Source organism: Podarcis gaigeae (assembly GCF_964106915.1).
Source record: "Podarcis gaigeae genome assembly, chromosome: 2".
In the NCBI taxonomy this organism is placed as follows: domain Eukaryota; kingdom Metazoa; phylum Chordata; class Lepidosauria; order Squamata; family Lacertidae; genus Podarcis; species Podarcis gaigeae.
The window spans coordinates 110530226-110544389 of NC_139679.1; the positions used below are offsets into that span (position 1 = coordinate 110530226).

General features: G+C 47.5%; 1 long non-coding RNA gene across 1 annotated transcript; it reads left to right on the top strand.

Moving 5' to 3' along the window:
• The first annotated feature begins 5143 nt into the window (after positions 1–5143).
• On the top strand, positions 5144–13904 carry LOC310838101. Its single transcript, XR_014560666.1, has 2 exons — positions 5144–6084; positions 11926–13904. It is a non-coding gene; the product is annotated as an uncharacterized lncRNA (long non-coding RNA).
• The last annotated feature ends 260 nt before the right edge of the window (positions 13905–14164 follow it).

The following is a 14164-nucleotide window of genomic DNA, read 5'->3' on the forward strand; positions in this document are numbered from 1 at the left end:
GTATGCATACCCCTCTACGTACCCAATACGTTTCCAGGCACAATTCAAAGTGTTGGTGCTGATCTTTAAAGCCCTAAACGGCCTCGGCCCAGTATACCTGAAGGAGTGTCTCCACCCCCATTGTTCAGCCCGGACACTGAGGTCCAGCTCCGAGGGTCTTCTGGTGGTTCCCTCACTGCGAAAAAAGTGAGGTAACAGGGAACCAGGCAGTGGGCCTTCTTGGTAGTGGACCTGCCCTGTGGAACGCTCTCCCAGCAGATGTCAAAGAAATAAACAACTACCTGACGTTTAGAAGACATCTGAAGGCAGCCCTGTTTAGGGAAGTTTTCAATGACTGATGTATTTTTAATCTCTTGTTGGAAGCTGCCCAGAGTGGCTGGGGAAATCCAGCCATTATCACCATCATCATCATTTTGTGAATCTAAGTTTGGCCTCATTGAGGGGCAGTATTTCAATATGAGTAGGAAAATGAGAGTACCCCTAAACATTTTTTTTACGAAAAAAAGCACTGGTTACAGCTTTGATGGTGGTCAAGGAAGCGGAGAAGAAAAAGAGACTAGGGTCACCCCCGCATCATACTTTGAAAGCATTTTTGCACCATCTTGGTAGTAATGGCTTCCACTGAAGAATCCTGGGAACTGTAGTTTGGTAAGGGTGCCGGGAATTGTGGCTCTGCCTTAACAAACTGTGGGAGTCATCACTGCTCAAGTGCTAAGAGAGTGCCTTAAATGTATAGGGCGGATGTGATCTAAGTTAGCAAGGGATAAAAGTTATATATCTGAACCTCATGGGTGATTGGGAATTAAACAAGTTTGTATCAGCTGTTCTTTGTTTCATAGATCACTTTAGTTTTCTTCACTGCTATATATATTGGCCAGTTCTGCGTTTCAGGTGGAAAGAGCCTAAATACAGTAAAGCACTGTTTGTTCAAAGACATATCATCTAATCAAAGTAGCCAAGTGGTGAAGTACTTATCCTGTCAGCGAATTTCACAATAGTTGAATGCAGAAGAACTAATTGCTCAAACATTGTTCATGTGTCTTGCTGCTGTTATTTACCGTATTTTTCCGTGTATAACACTCCCCCGTGTATATGACGCACCCTTTTTGAGGGGACTCAAAATTAAGAAAATGCACTATGCACTATCCGTGTGTAAGACGACCCCTTATTTTAAACTTCAAAAATTTAGGAAAAAATATAGTCTTATACACAGAAAAATACAGTAATTTATTTTTTATTTTTATCACAGACGGTTATGCAAACTGTTTCACAATGTTATTTCAATCCTCTTCACAGGAAATCTTTCTTTAGCAAACAAAACTAGGTAGATAGAATGCAAAATATATAACTTCAGTGGCTCAGTTATACAAAGTACCAGATATGAAAGGAAGGCAACAAAATTGCCCGTAATCAAATTGTTGCGTAATGAAGCATTAATCACCGTGGTACCTAATATGAAAGGAAGGGAATGTTAAAGTGCTTTGTAATGATTTCTTCAGCATGAATCACTACAGTGCTGAATATGGCCAAGAATGGCATTGTAATGACCGGACACAAAAGAAGGCCTGCACTCACCACAGTACTAAAGCAAAGATGAACATTCCCTCCTCACAATGTCTGAATCCATGGGGCCAGATTTAGGTTTGATGAGGCCCTAAGCTACTGAAGGTAATGGGGCCCTTTGTATGTCCAGCTGTCCTTTGTCAACAACAAATTGTTGCTGCTTTTTTGTGTTGAATATATGCTATATGGTAATTCATAGGAGCCTACAAAACACAAAACACTGTTGCTGTTTGTAGGTTTTATTTTATTTGTTTTTTATCTTATATTTTGGAAATGTACATCTTCTTTTTTCCTTTAATTTTTTTGGGGCCCCCAAGAGAGTGGAACCCTCAGCTATAGCTTGTTTAGCTTATATATAAATCTGGCACTGGGTGTATTCAACAAGGGCCGTGTACACATTGTCAGTTCACAGCACAAGCAAGACCATCGTTTTTCTCAGTTTGGATCAAAGCCAGTTTGGGGAAAAGCGCATCGAAAACAAAAGGATAGGTGCCGGATAGATACGAATTGTGGATTAGGCGGTGTGTACGTTGCTTCCGAAACCAGTGGCAGAAGGACACCGGTTGCAGAGCTGCACAACAGCCTTTGTCACTGTGCAAGCAGAAAGACTTCCATGAGTACAACAGGACTTCTCCTCCCTCTGCTCTTCCCCTAAACTTCTTCAACATCTGATCTGGGTTTCCCCGCAACCATCGGATACTCCCTACTGATGTGGATAGATTCCTCCAGGTTGGTAGGCCCACCACCTGCCTCCTTGATCCGTGCCCGTCTTGGCTGATTAGGGAGTGTCCTGATGTTGTGCGGACCCCCCTGGTTGAAATTATCAATTTGTCCCTTGACACAGCGACATTCCCAGGGGAACTGAAGGAAGCAGTGGTGTGTCCACTCTTAAAAAAAACTTCATTAGATCCCTTAGACCTATCCAATTACCGCCCAGTTTCAAATCTTCCATACCTGGGTAAGGTAATCCAGAGAGCGGTTGCTGAACAGCTTGGTAGGTTTCTGGAGGAAACATCGGCATTAGATCCATTTCAGTCCGTTTTCCGTCCTGGTTTTGGGACGGAGACGGCTCTGGTTGCCCTAACAGATGATCTCCGTAGACAACTGGATCGAGGCGGGTCAGGACTGCTGATCCTTTTAGATTTGTCAGCAGCCTTTGACATGGTCGATCATGATCTTCTGGACCACCACCTCGCAGACGTGGGGATACAGGGCATAGCCCGTAACTGGTTGTGCTCTTTTATCTCTGGTCGGGGACAGAGGGTGGCACTAGGGAGGGAAATGTCGTCGCGCCACTCCTTGGTGTGTGGAGTACCGCAGGGCGCAATTCTCTCCCCGATGCTTTTTAACATCTTTATGTGCCCCTTGCCCAGATTATCCGGAGCTTTGGGCTGGGCTGTCACCAATATGCTGATGACACTCAGCTCTATCTGCTGATGGATGGCCACACTGACTCGGCCCCGAACACACTGACCAGATGCTTGGAAGCTGTGGCTGGATGGTTTCGTGGGAGCTGATTGAAACTAAATCCTTCGAAGATAGAGGTCCTATGGCTAGGTCGGGATAGCATGGGGATGAGGGACCAACTCCCTTCTCTTGCGGGGGCCCAATTAGTGCCATTGCCTTCCGTTAAGAGTTTGGGTGTAATCCTTGACGCCTCCCTTTCCATGGAGGCGCAACTTACAGCAACAGCCAAGGCGACATTTTTCCACCTTCGCCACGTCAAGCAGATGGTCCCTTACCTTTCCCGCCCCGACCTGGCCACAGTGATCCATGCGACGGTCACCTCCAGGCTTGACTACTGTAATTCGCTCTATGCGGGGCTGCCCTTGAAGCTGTCCCAGAAACTCCAGCGGGTACAGAATGCTGCAGCGAGGCTCCTCACGGGGTCTCTGCCATGGGAGCATATTCACCCAGTGCTTTTCAAGCTGCACTGGCTCCCGGTGGAGTACAGGGTCAGATTTAAGGTGCTGCTTTTGACCATTAAAGCCCTTCACGGCCTAGGACCCTCGTACCTCCGGGACCGCCTCTCCCGGTATGCCCCACGGAGAGCCTCAAGGTCCATAAATAACAACACCCTAGTGGTCCCAGGCCCTAAGGAAGTTAGATTGGCTTCAACCAGAGCCAGGGCCTTTTCAACTCTGGCTCCGGCCTGGTGGAACGCTCTGTCTCATGAGACCAGGGCCCTGCAGGATCTGATTTCTTTCCGCAGGGCCTGTAAGACAGAGTTGTTCTGCCTGGCCTTTGGCTTGGAGCCAATTTGATTCCTTCCCTCCCTCTCTCCCCCCCCTTTCTTTTCCTTCTCCTGCGATGAGGCTACATTTTAATATTTTAATGTTCCATTATTTTAATGTTGTATTTTATTCTTGTTTTTAAGCTGTAACCATTCATCTTGTTTTTATTATTGCTTGTAAGCCGCTCTGAGCCTGGCCTTGGCTGGGGAGGGTGGGGTATAAATAAAAAAATATTATTATTATTATTAACCATCTGGAGCAGATTGGGAGGTGATGTGGTGGGCACATGTGGAAGGAAAAGGGATGGGAAGTTCCATTGCACGAGCGGAAGTTGTTTGCCTCACACAGCAAACTTTTTCAGCAGGCGATCAGTCCACCGTCCCTCAGACCTTGTGGTGGGTCGGACTATATTTTGAAAATAAAAATAAAAATAATGAATTCCTATGCCCCACAAATAACACAGAGAGGCATTTTAAATAAAAGCACACATTCTACTCATGTAAAAACACCAGGCAGGCCCCACAAATAACCAGAGAGGCATTTTAAATAAAAGCACACATTCTACTCATGTAAAAACACCAGGCAGGCCCCACAAATAACCAAAGATGCATTTTAAATAAAAGCACACATTCTACTCATGTAAAAACATGCTGATTCCCGGACCATCTGCAGGCTGGATTTAGAAGGCGATTGGGCCAGCTCCGGCCCCCGGGCCTTAGTTTGCCTACCCATGGCTTAGATGGTCCCAGCCCATTGGCAGCAAAGGGACAACCAGAAACTCCAGCAGGCCAAACTCGGCTTAGCATGGAGATGAAGGGAAATGAAGCTACCGCTGGAATCATAGAACTGTAGAATTGAAAGGGACCACGTGGGTCATCTAGTCCAACCCCTTGCAATGCAGAATTTTTTCACACAACGTGAGGCTCGAACCCACAGCCCAGAGCAGGCTTCCTCAAACTCAGCCCTCCAGATGTTATGGTCTACAATCCCATGATCCCTAGCTAGCAGGACCAGTGGTCAGGCATGATGGGAACTGTAGTCTCAAAACATCTGGAGGGCCGAGTTTGAGGAAGCTTGGCCCATAGATTAAAATTTCCATGCTCTACTGACTGAGCTATCCCAGGAATGCGGTGGGGGAAATTCCAGGGTTTTTGTTCAGAAGGCAAAAAATGGGTATCCGAACACATGTACTTTTAATTGTAAAACCTTTACTGTAGGATGGTACCAACATCTGTACAGAGGAAGAGTCTTTTTGAAGAGGTTGTTTTGCTTAGCAAATTATTCTTTAGGCAGTGGATCCAGGTCAGAAGCAGAGTATAGAGTATAGAGAAGTTTGTAATTTTCTTCTTCTTCTTCTTCTTCTTCTTCTTCTTCTTCTTCTTCTTCTTCTTCTTCTTCTTCTTCTTCTTCTTCTTCCTCCTCCTCCTCCTCCTCCTCTTCTCCTCCTCCTCCTCCTCCTTCCTTTCCTTATTCTTCCCTTTTTCTTTTTAACATTAGTGTGATTTTTATTGTCTTTTATGATGAAAACTTTTAATAAAAATCAATTTTAAAAAAGAAGCATAGAATACCCCCTCAGTACACATAAAGAGTCCCTGGGCAGGTAATGCCTGTGATAAGTTGAGATTCCTAAATTGCAGGGGGGTTGGATTAGATGACATTTTCGGTCCCTTCCCGCTCTACAATTCCATGCTTCTATGAAACCTTATCCTGCTGAATGTATTCCTCTCAGACATGCAGCTGATAACGAAAACATGGCAGCCTAGCCTGGAGAAAAGTTTGGTGTCCCTTAATACTTTCTAGTAAACATTATTCCTTGTTGGAGTGGCTAAGTAACCCCGCTTAATGCATGGTCCACTTTTCTCCATATTTACCTCCCTAAAACCCATCCTGATCCCCTCCAGGTTTCACTTGCTACATCACAGGCTCCTCCCATTTCCCCACCCAATCACCTTGTTGCCCCGAAAGCACCATCAGGTTAATGGCAGGCCTGACAGGTGTGGCCAACCGCAGTGATACAGCAGGTGGAATGCAGCATCCTGATCCCATCTCAGGATGCTGTTTTCAAGGCTGGGCGGGGCTGGGCTCTGGTGATATAAGTCCCAGAGCACAGAGGGAGGGAGCAGGATACTTCTGTCACTCCAAGGCAGAGTCAGCAGAGGGAAGCAGAACTTCTTCTCTTCCTCCTCTCAGAGGCCTCTCAAGATGAACTGTGGAAGTCCTGGGCGATGGCCCTTCTGTGGCATGACTTCTGCGGCCATCCTCCTGGTTCTGTGTCTCCACCTGCAAGGTATGGTTTGGTGGGGCTCGAGGGCTTATTGTCATTCAGACATCATCAATGCAAACCCTCCAGGTGTCCTTATTTTCCAGGGACAGTCCTGGAATTAAAGAAGCCGTCCCGGTTTCTGATTTGTTCAGGCAATGCCCGCTTTTCCTTAAAGGTAAAGGTAAAGGGACCCCTGACCATTAGGTCCAGTCGTGACCGACTCTGGGGTTGCGGCGCTCATCTCGCTTTATTGGCCAAGGGAGCTGGCATACAGCTTCCGGGTCATGTGGCCAGCATGACGTAAGCCGCTTCTGGTGAACCAGAGGAGCGCACAGAAACGCCGTTTACCTTACCACCGGAGCGGTACCTATTTATCTACTTGCACTTTTGATGTGCTTTTGAACTGCTAGGTTGGCAGGAACAGGGACCGAGCAGCGGGAGCTCACCCTGTCATGGGGATTTGAACCGCCGACCTTCTGATCAGCAAATCCTAGGCTCTGTGGTTTAACCCACAGCGCCACCCTCATCCTTTTCCTTAGGATGTCCCTATTTTCATTGGAGAAATGTTGGAGGGTATGGAATAGGGCATCCCCTGGGCTCCCCCCCCCCCCCCCGCCCATGTTTTAGATTTGCTAAGTTGCCAAGGCATTTTGGGCGTTGGGGGTGAGGCAGGCAATGAGCTTTTGGCTCAGCCAAAAGAGGATTTTCAGGCTCTGTCAATCCTTGGTTGTCAGGCTCCCCTGTAAGTACAGGAAGCCAGGGAAACTGTCTGCTATAGACACCAGTACTGTATGTTATGTGTGTATAAAAGTGTCAACTGACACCAGGTGATTAGCAGGAGAGTGCTTCTGCCCATCTGTCAACTTGGCCCTGGAGATGCTTGAGACAGAACCCATAACTTTTTGCATGCAAGGCATGCGCTCTACCACTGAGCAACAACCCTTCCCATGATGGCTTAGTTGCTTGGCGCATGGTGCCGGTAACTCCAAGGTTGCAGGTTCGATCCCCGTTTGGGACAGCTGCACATTCCTGCATTGCAGGGGGTTTGACTAGACTTCTAACTCTACAATTCTATGATTCTGTTATTCTTTCGGGCTTTAACTGAAGCACAGAAAGCCAGGAAGTGTCTCAGACTGCTGTGCATGATTATTCTTTTTTTAAAAATTCTCTTTTTAAAAAAACAACCCATGCTGATTTCTTTAAAAGGCTTCACTTAAAAACAACAATAAACAGCTAACAGTAGCATTGGTAGAAAGTCTCCCTCGCCTCCTGTACTTACAAGGAAGCCCAGCTGATGGTGTCAGGTGGTTTTCAGGAAACACAAGCACCCAGTGAAGCTACAGAGTGTAGACTCCTGGAAAGAGGATTTGCAGAATGGTAAAAAAAGGGACATTCACAAACCTCTCCTCCACTTCAAAAGTAAGGTTACCACAACAAAAAGCTCACATCGTACCCTGCACACAAGAATTTGACCCAATTTCCCCCTTCCTCTTTGATAATTTTTGAATGCAATTTCTTTTCTCGCTAATGGATGGGGAATGATAGCAGGGGAATGTGGAAGGAAATTTGCAGCACTGCTCCAATTGCAGAATGAGAGTTGGTCCACCCCAAGGGAATGGCATGGCACTGTGCCTTAAAGCTGGAGTAAGAAGAAGAAGATCCAATATTCGTTGATTTATTTGCCTACTGTAAACCACCATTTAACGGTGGTTTACAATGTGGTTAACAGCATAAAATCATATGCTAGTAATCAAACAAACAAGAATCAACTTGCACACCTACAGCAGACAGAATGAAATGGGAGATGAGATGTAAATGCAGGTGGAGAGAGAAGGCTAGAATCTTGAGAGTGGATGATGGGAATGCAATATTGCCAATGCAGATCATTTCTTCCCTTTTCATTTTTCCTAGTCTTGTTCTCTCCCCCTCCCCCTTCTCCCATGTTTGCCCTTATTGCGATTATTGCCAGCACTTGACCTGGATCATGTTAACACAATGCTCTTGGCCTGCCCATTGCCTGGGGCGAATGTCCTATAGGAGAGATGAGTCCGTCCCTAGTGATGAAAGCCATGCTTTTGTTTTATTACTTATAGATTAGGAAAACGTTTTGTGGCTGGGAGCCAGAATTCCTGGGTAATGTTCCAAATGCACTCAGCGCTTGGGAATGAGTGGCAGTATCGGGTATCAAATTTGTGGGCGTGCCTGGTGCGGTGATTAGCAGTTGCGACACTGGAGGATAAGGCGTGAATTATTCTTAATTCAGATCAAGGCTGGTTTGTGCAGGGGAAATGCATCGAATGCAGCTTTTCATAAGAAAGGACAGGACAGATCTAGATGGTGGCTAATGGCTTCCAAAACCAGCCATGGGAGCATAGTGGATGCATAGTTGCTGGAAACCGCAAGAATGCTCTTGTGCTTTTATCCTACTTATGGGTTTTGCACAGGCACACAGTTGGCCACTGTGAGAACAGGATGCTGAATTAGATGGGCGATTGGCCTGATCCAGCAGACACTTATTGAGTCAATTTCCATAAATGTATCCTGCAGAATGTCTCCAGTCACTGCACTGTAAAGCAGTGCTCCTTGCGCAGGTGCAAAATTGGCATTCAACACCTCAAGTGTGAATCATAGAGTTGGAAGAGACCACAAGGGCCATTGAGTGCTTGCAAGTGTGCTACAAATGTAGGCTTGCGCTCATATGATGCATTTGTATGTACTATATGCACTAATGGAGCAAATATCTCAGATAACTCCCACTGCCTCTTCTCACTTTGCATTATCTGAGGCTGCGTACACATTACCATTTAGTCTGGCTCCGGCGCACTCCCACTGCTGGCTTTTGATTTTGCATACACCCATTACCCACGACGCAGAGCTACCTTGTGGTTTCTTGACAAATACCACCATTCGACGCGTTTCTCCTAAAACCAGCCTCAGCCCAAAAAGGAAAACTTAAGGCACATTTACTTCTCAGTTAAATGGAGGTGTGTACGTTTGAGCCGGATGGGCAGGTGGCGCTGTGGGTTAAACCACAGAGCCTAGGACTTGCCAATCAGAAGGTCGGCGGTTCGAATCCCTGTGACGGGGTGAGCTCCCGTTGTTCGGTCTCTGCTCCTGCCAACCTAGCAGTTCGAAAGCATTTCAAAGTGCAAGTAGATAAATAGGTACTGCTCCGGCAGGAAAGTAAACGGCGTTTCCATGCGCTGCTCTGGTTCGCCAGAAGCGGCTTAGTCATGCTGGCCACATGACCCGGAAGCTGTACGCCGGCTCCCTCGGCCAATAAAGCGAGATGAGCGCCACAACCCCAGAGTCTGTCACGACTGGACCTAATGGTCAGGGGTCCCTTTACTTTTACCTTTTACGTTTGAGCCATTGCACGTGGGCAAATGACAGCTTCATCAATAGGGGTATCTGGGGTTACAGCGGTGGGAAAACCAAAGGGATAATTGTGCATTGGAAAAAGACACCCCCAGCCTCTCTCTCCAGTATGTTCAGCAATGTGCAATTGCAACTTGAAACGGAGCGGGGCCAAATGATCTTGCTGCATTTAAAGCCACTGATGTGCATGTCCACATTTGGACAAAAGGGTAAAATGTGGGTGAGCATAGATCACAATCAACCAGCTATACTCCAACACTCTTGGAATCCTTCCCACCTACCCGCCCAATTGCAACTAGGTTCTCACGAGCTCTTAGGTTACTCCAACTTAGCAAACCCAGAATGCACCAACTCCTCTTTTGTTCCAATAATTTGTTTGCTGCCAGGTGAGACACAGGAGGTGTTAGAGGAGGGATGAGCAACATCCCTCCAGATTAGGGCTCCCCCCCCAAGCTGGAACTCACCCAAACTCAGTTCCAGCACCTCTCAGGTAGGCACCATTGCCATGAAAAGAGAACAAGGGAGGCATTCATGGAGAGTTCCGGCACCTAGAAAAAATAGCACGGCTCCAGATATTCCTGGAATACAACTCCCATCATCCCTGACCATCAGCTATATCTGCTGATTGGGACAGATGGGAATTGGGAGCTCAACCATGTTTGGAGGAGAGGCACAGAGCTGCGATGAAGGAGCTGGGCGTCCTGATTCCTTTTTAATGGAAAGCATGGTGCCCTTGTTCCAGAGAGATTTGCTCATGTCAACATTCCCACAGAAGGGCCCACCCCACCCCTTTCCCAGTTGTCCCTCCCTGACACACACAGAGCGTGTGAACTGAAAGCAAGCGTCCTCAATAAGCCTTTGTTTGCTTTGGTTGTTGTGAACGGCAGTCTGTTTTCTCCACACCCCTAGACTTCTATGCCACCCACGGGTTATGGTACCCAGCCTACTCCTCCCATCTTAGCAAACTGTTTTCCTGCCTTTCCTCCTTGTGCTTCCAAGAATCTCGTCATCCATCAGAGGCCTCACTCAGCACAAGCTGAAACTGATTTTAAAGATCCTCGTGACTTGCCCGTGGAAAGAATGATTCTCCAATGTGAGCCTGGTAATTAAGGTGCTTGACAGGATTCCTGAGTGCCTTCCTTTCAACTCCATTAAGATGTAAAAAACGAGGGCTGTCATTCAGTTAAAGCGATTTTGTGTTGAGTCAATTTTACTGCATCCTGATTGCTGAACTGAGGGGCAGCCTAGACTTCTTTTAAATTTTAAAAACCAAACGAAAACAGCAGTGCCTGGTGGACCTGATTGGATGGAAGGCAGGGAGGTCAACAATAGGGGGAGCCAGAGCCAATGACAGGCAAGTCTTGTCCCACTCTTTCTCCCTTCTGAGTTTACAAGGGCAACACTAACTAAGGAGGAGGAAACTGACAGGTATGGACCGGTTGTAAGTAAGAAGGCTGTCAAATGGGAGCTGGCACACAGACAATGGTGGAGCAATATACAGTACCCTTTTGCCGTAATGGACCAGCTACCAGTGTAAACAAGTGCACCTTTAAAAAAAGCAAAAGCAAGCAATCATTTAACTGACCCAATTAAATCTGCATAATATTTGCACACATGGGCGAAACGAATTCTGGGAGCTGCTGTTAAGGGTGCTGAGTTATTAGAAAAACCCCTACAGTATTTCCCTCGCAGAGCTGCCATCTCTAGAGTTCCCACGTGAAGAGAGATTTATCGTTAAACCGCTCAGGGAACCTGCGAGGGTAATGGAGCATCTCAGCTCCCTTAACAAACTACAGCTCCCAGAATTCTTTGGGGGAAGCCACGACTGCTTAAAGTAGTATCGCAGTGCTTTAAATGTTTGGTGCGAAGGGAGATCCTTGGTCCACCTAGCTTCCCATCGCTGTATGCTCTAACACAGGGGTGACCAACTCCCAAGAGACTGCTACTCACAGAGTTAAAAACTGGCAGTGATCTACCCCCTTTCTTGGGGTTCAGGTCAAAGTTGAGCTTTTTTTTAGGGAAGAGGAAAGCCTGTTTTTTTTGGGAGGGGAGTGCAGGGCTTTTTTTAGGGGAGCCAAAGTTGTTTCGCTTCTTTGGGGGGAGCCACTGATCTACCAGTGATCCACCACAGACATACCACAGACATCCAGTGATCTACCAGTAGATCTATCTCAATCTACCTGTTGAACATGCCTGCTCTAACAGACTCCAGGATTTAAACAGGGGACTTGCTATCCGAGTTTGTTCACCAGAAGTTATTGAAGACTGAGCAGCTGGGCAGGGGCTCTACCACAAAACCACGGAGTGGGTTGGGCCTGGCTCTGCCCCTCTTCTCTCTCGCCATTGTCTCCATTCTGTGTCAGTGCCCCCTGAGCCTCCACACCTTTGACTTCACTGGCAGACTAAAGGCAACAGGACAGGTAGTCGTGGCAAGTCCCAGAATGCCATGGTACTATTCCTGTAACCGGCCACTTTGTCTCTTTCTAGGCTCAGCCTCCAGATGCATCGAAGGGTCGTCGGCGGAAGACCTGCAGCCCTTGCCTCCTGGGGTCCAGCGGAACTCTCTACCCAGCGGCCTCATGCAGCCCGACGTCTCGTCAATGGGGCGAAGAGATTGCATCCCTGATGGAGGAGACACCCGCATAGTGGGTGGCAGCCCTGCAACCTTTGGGGGACAGGCAGGGGGGTCTTCTACAACTGGCCCCAGTTCACCAGGGGCGAGCCCCTTCCAATCTGGCAAGCCAAGCCGGCCTGGGTTGTTGGGGTCTATATTTGGAGGGACGCTCCCTCCTCCGTTATGGGCACCAAATGTGAAGCCTGGCATGCCAGGTTATGGGGCTGGCGTTGGGTCATATGGCTATGGCCCTGGTTATAACAGCCAGGGTTTCCCCCGCCCAGTGTGGAAGAGACCTGGGTTCCCTTACATACCGACTGCTGAGGAGCGGGGTGGAGGCTACATCCCAATACGAAACGAGCCACCTAGGTTATATCCGTACGGTGGCGGTGGAGCAGCGGCAGGGGGATCGGCTTACAGCGGTGGGTCCGTAGCATATGGGCCGAGGGGCACGTATGATGGCAGCTATGGGCCCGTCCCTGCAAGTGTGCAGCCAAGCGGACAGCGAGACAGTGGGGATAAAGGAAACCCTTGCACTCAAAACTGTTAGGGCAAAAGGCTGGTCCACATCCTGGGAACTTGAGGCAGGGTGGGTGGAATGTCAGCTCAACTCTTCTGAGAGGAGTATGTGATCTTAGGCTGTGTTTCCTCCCCAAACTTTAGGACCCCTACCCTTAAAAAATAAATAAAACACATTCAAAAGACACGGTTATGAGTCCTCCTGAGCAAGGAGTTTTCAGAACTTTTGCCTAACAAATATGCTCCAAACCGCCATAGAACTACAAGAGTTTTCTGGAGGAATCAGAGATGGAACCCTGACGGTCATCTAGCCCAAGGCAGGAATCTCAACCAAAGCACCCCTGGCAGATGGCCGTCCAGCCTCTGCTTAAAAACCTCCAAGGAAGGAGAGTCCATCTCCTCTCAAGGGAGTCTGTTCCACTGTCAAACAGCTCTTACTGTCAGAAAATTCTTCCTGACGTTTGGTCGGAATCTCCTTTCTTGCAAGCTTGAATCCATTGGTTTGGGTGTTACCCTCCAGAGCAGGAGAAATAAGCTTGCTCCATCGTCCATGGGACAGCCCTTCAGATGATTTGAAGATGGCTATCATATCTCCTCTCAGTCTCCTCTTTTCCAGGCTAAACATGCCCAGCTCCCTCAACCGTTCCTCATAAGGCTTGGTTTCTAGGCCCTTGACCATCTTGGCTGCCCTCCCATGGCAATCCAGTTTCAAATTTGTAGGGTAGCTGTTTCCCAATCAATGCCCCCTTGCTTCTTCCATTAGGAAGCCCTCCCTTCTCAACCCCCCTTGGTAGCCCAGATCCCAACGCAAAATCACTTGTTCTCAGCTTGCTGGTGTCACAGGTCTGTCCCACTCCCCCATGTCAGAAATAGTGGCCCAGTAGGTTAAAGTATGTCATATGGATCAACTTGTCCAGTCAGGTGCCAAAATCCTTTGCTCAAGCAATAATTGCTAGCTCATCGCTTGATTAAGAACCAGTTTACACAACCCAGGTGGGCAGGCTGTGTCTGTGCCAACATAAGTGAAGCCGACGGCCATCTTGGATCAAGCCTGCATAGCATAGTGCAGCCCTGAGGGGGAGCTAAACCTGCCTGAGATGGCAAAATCAAAGGGGCTGTTTGTATCAAAATTGCTTTATAGTTGCTTGTGATGTCAGCCTGATTGTTTTGTGCATCTCTCTCTCTCTTTCTTTGAAGCAGAATGTATTAAAGAACCTCTGCCACCTCTTGTCACCTGCTTTTGTTATGTACCATTATGTCACTTGGAAGCAAAGCCCTTTTTTTGTATTCTCATCGGGCCAAAATGCTTGCATTAAAATCCTATGTACTGTAATGCCATCTAATGGTCTTCTTTTGGAACAGATCCCGGGCCTCTGAGCAGATCCCCCTCTAGGGCCATCTTGCTAGTTTGGGGAGAGGGGTAGAAAAGAATGGGAACGAAACTGCAATGCTGGAAAGGAGTCTAAAAGCATTCAGCAGATCTGGAGTTTTGAACTAATTCGCCTTCCCAATCTGAGGTGGAAATCAATAATACAAATCAGAGCTTTCCCCCTTCATTTCTAATATTGTGGTGCAACAGACATCTATAGGGAA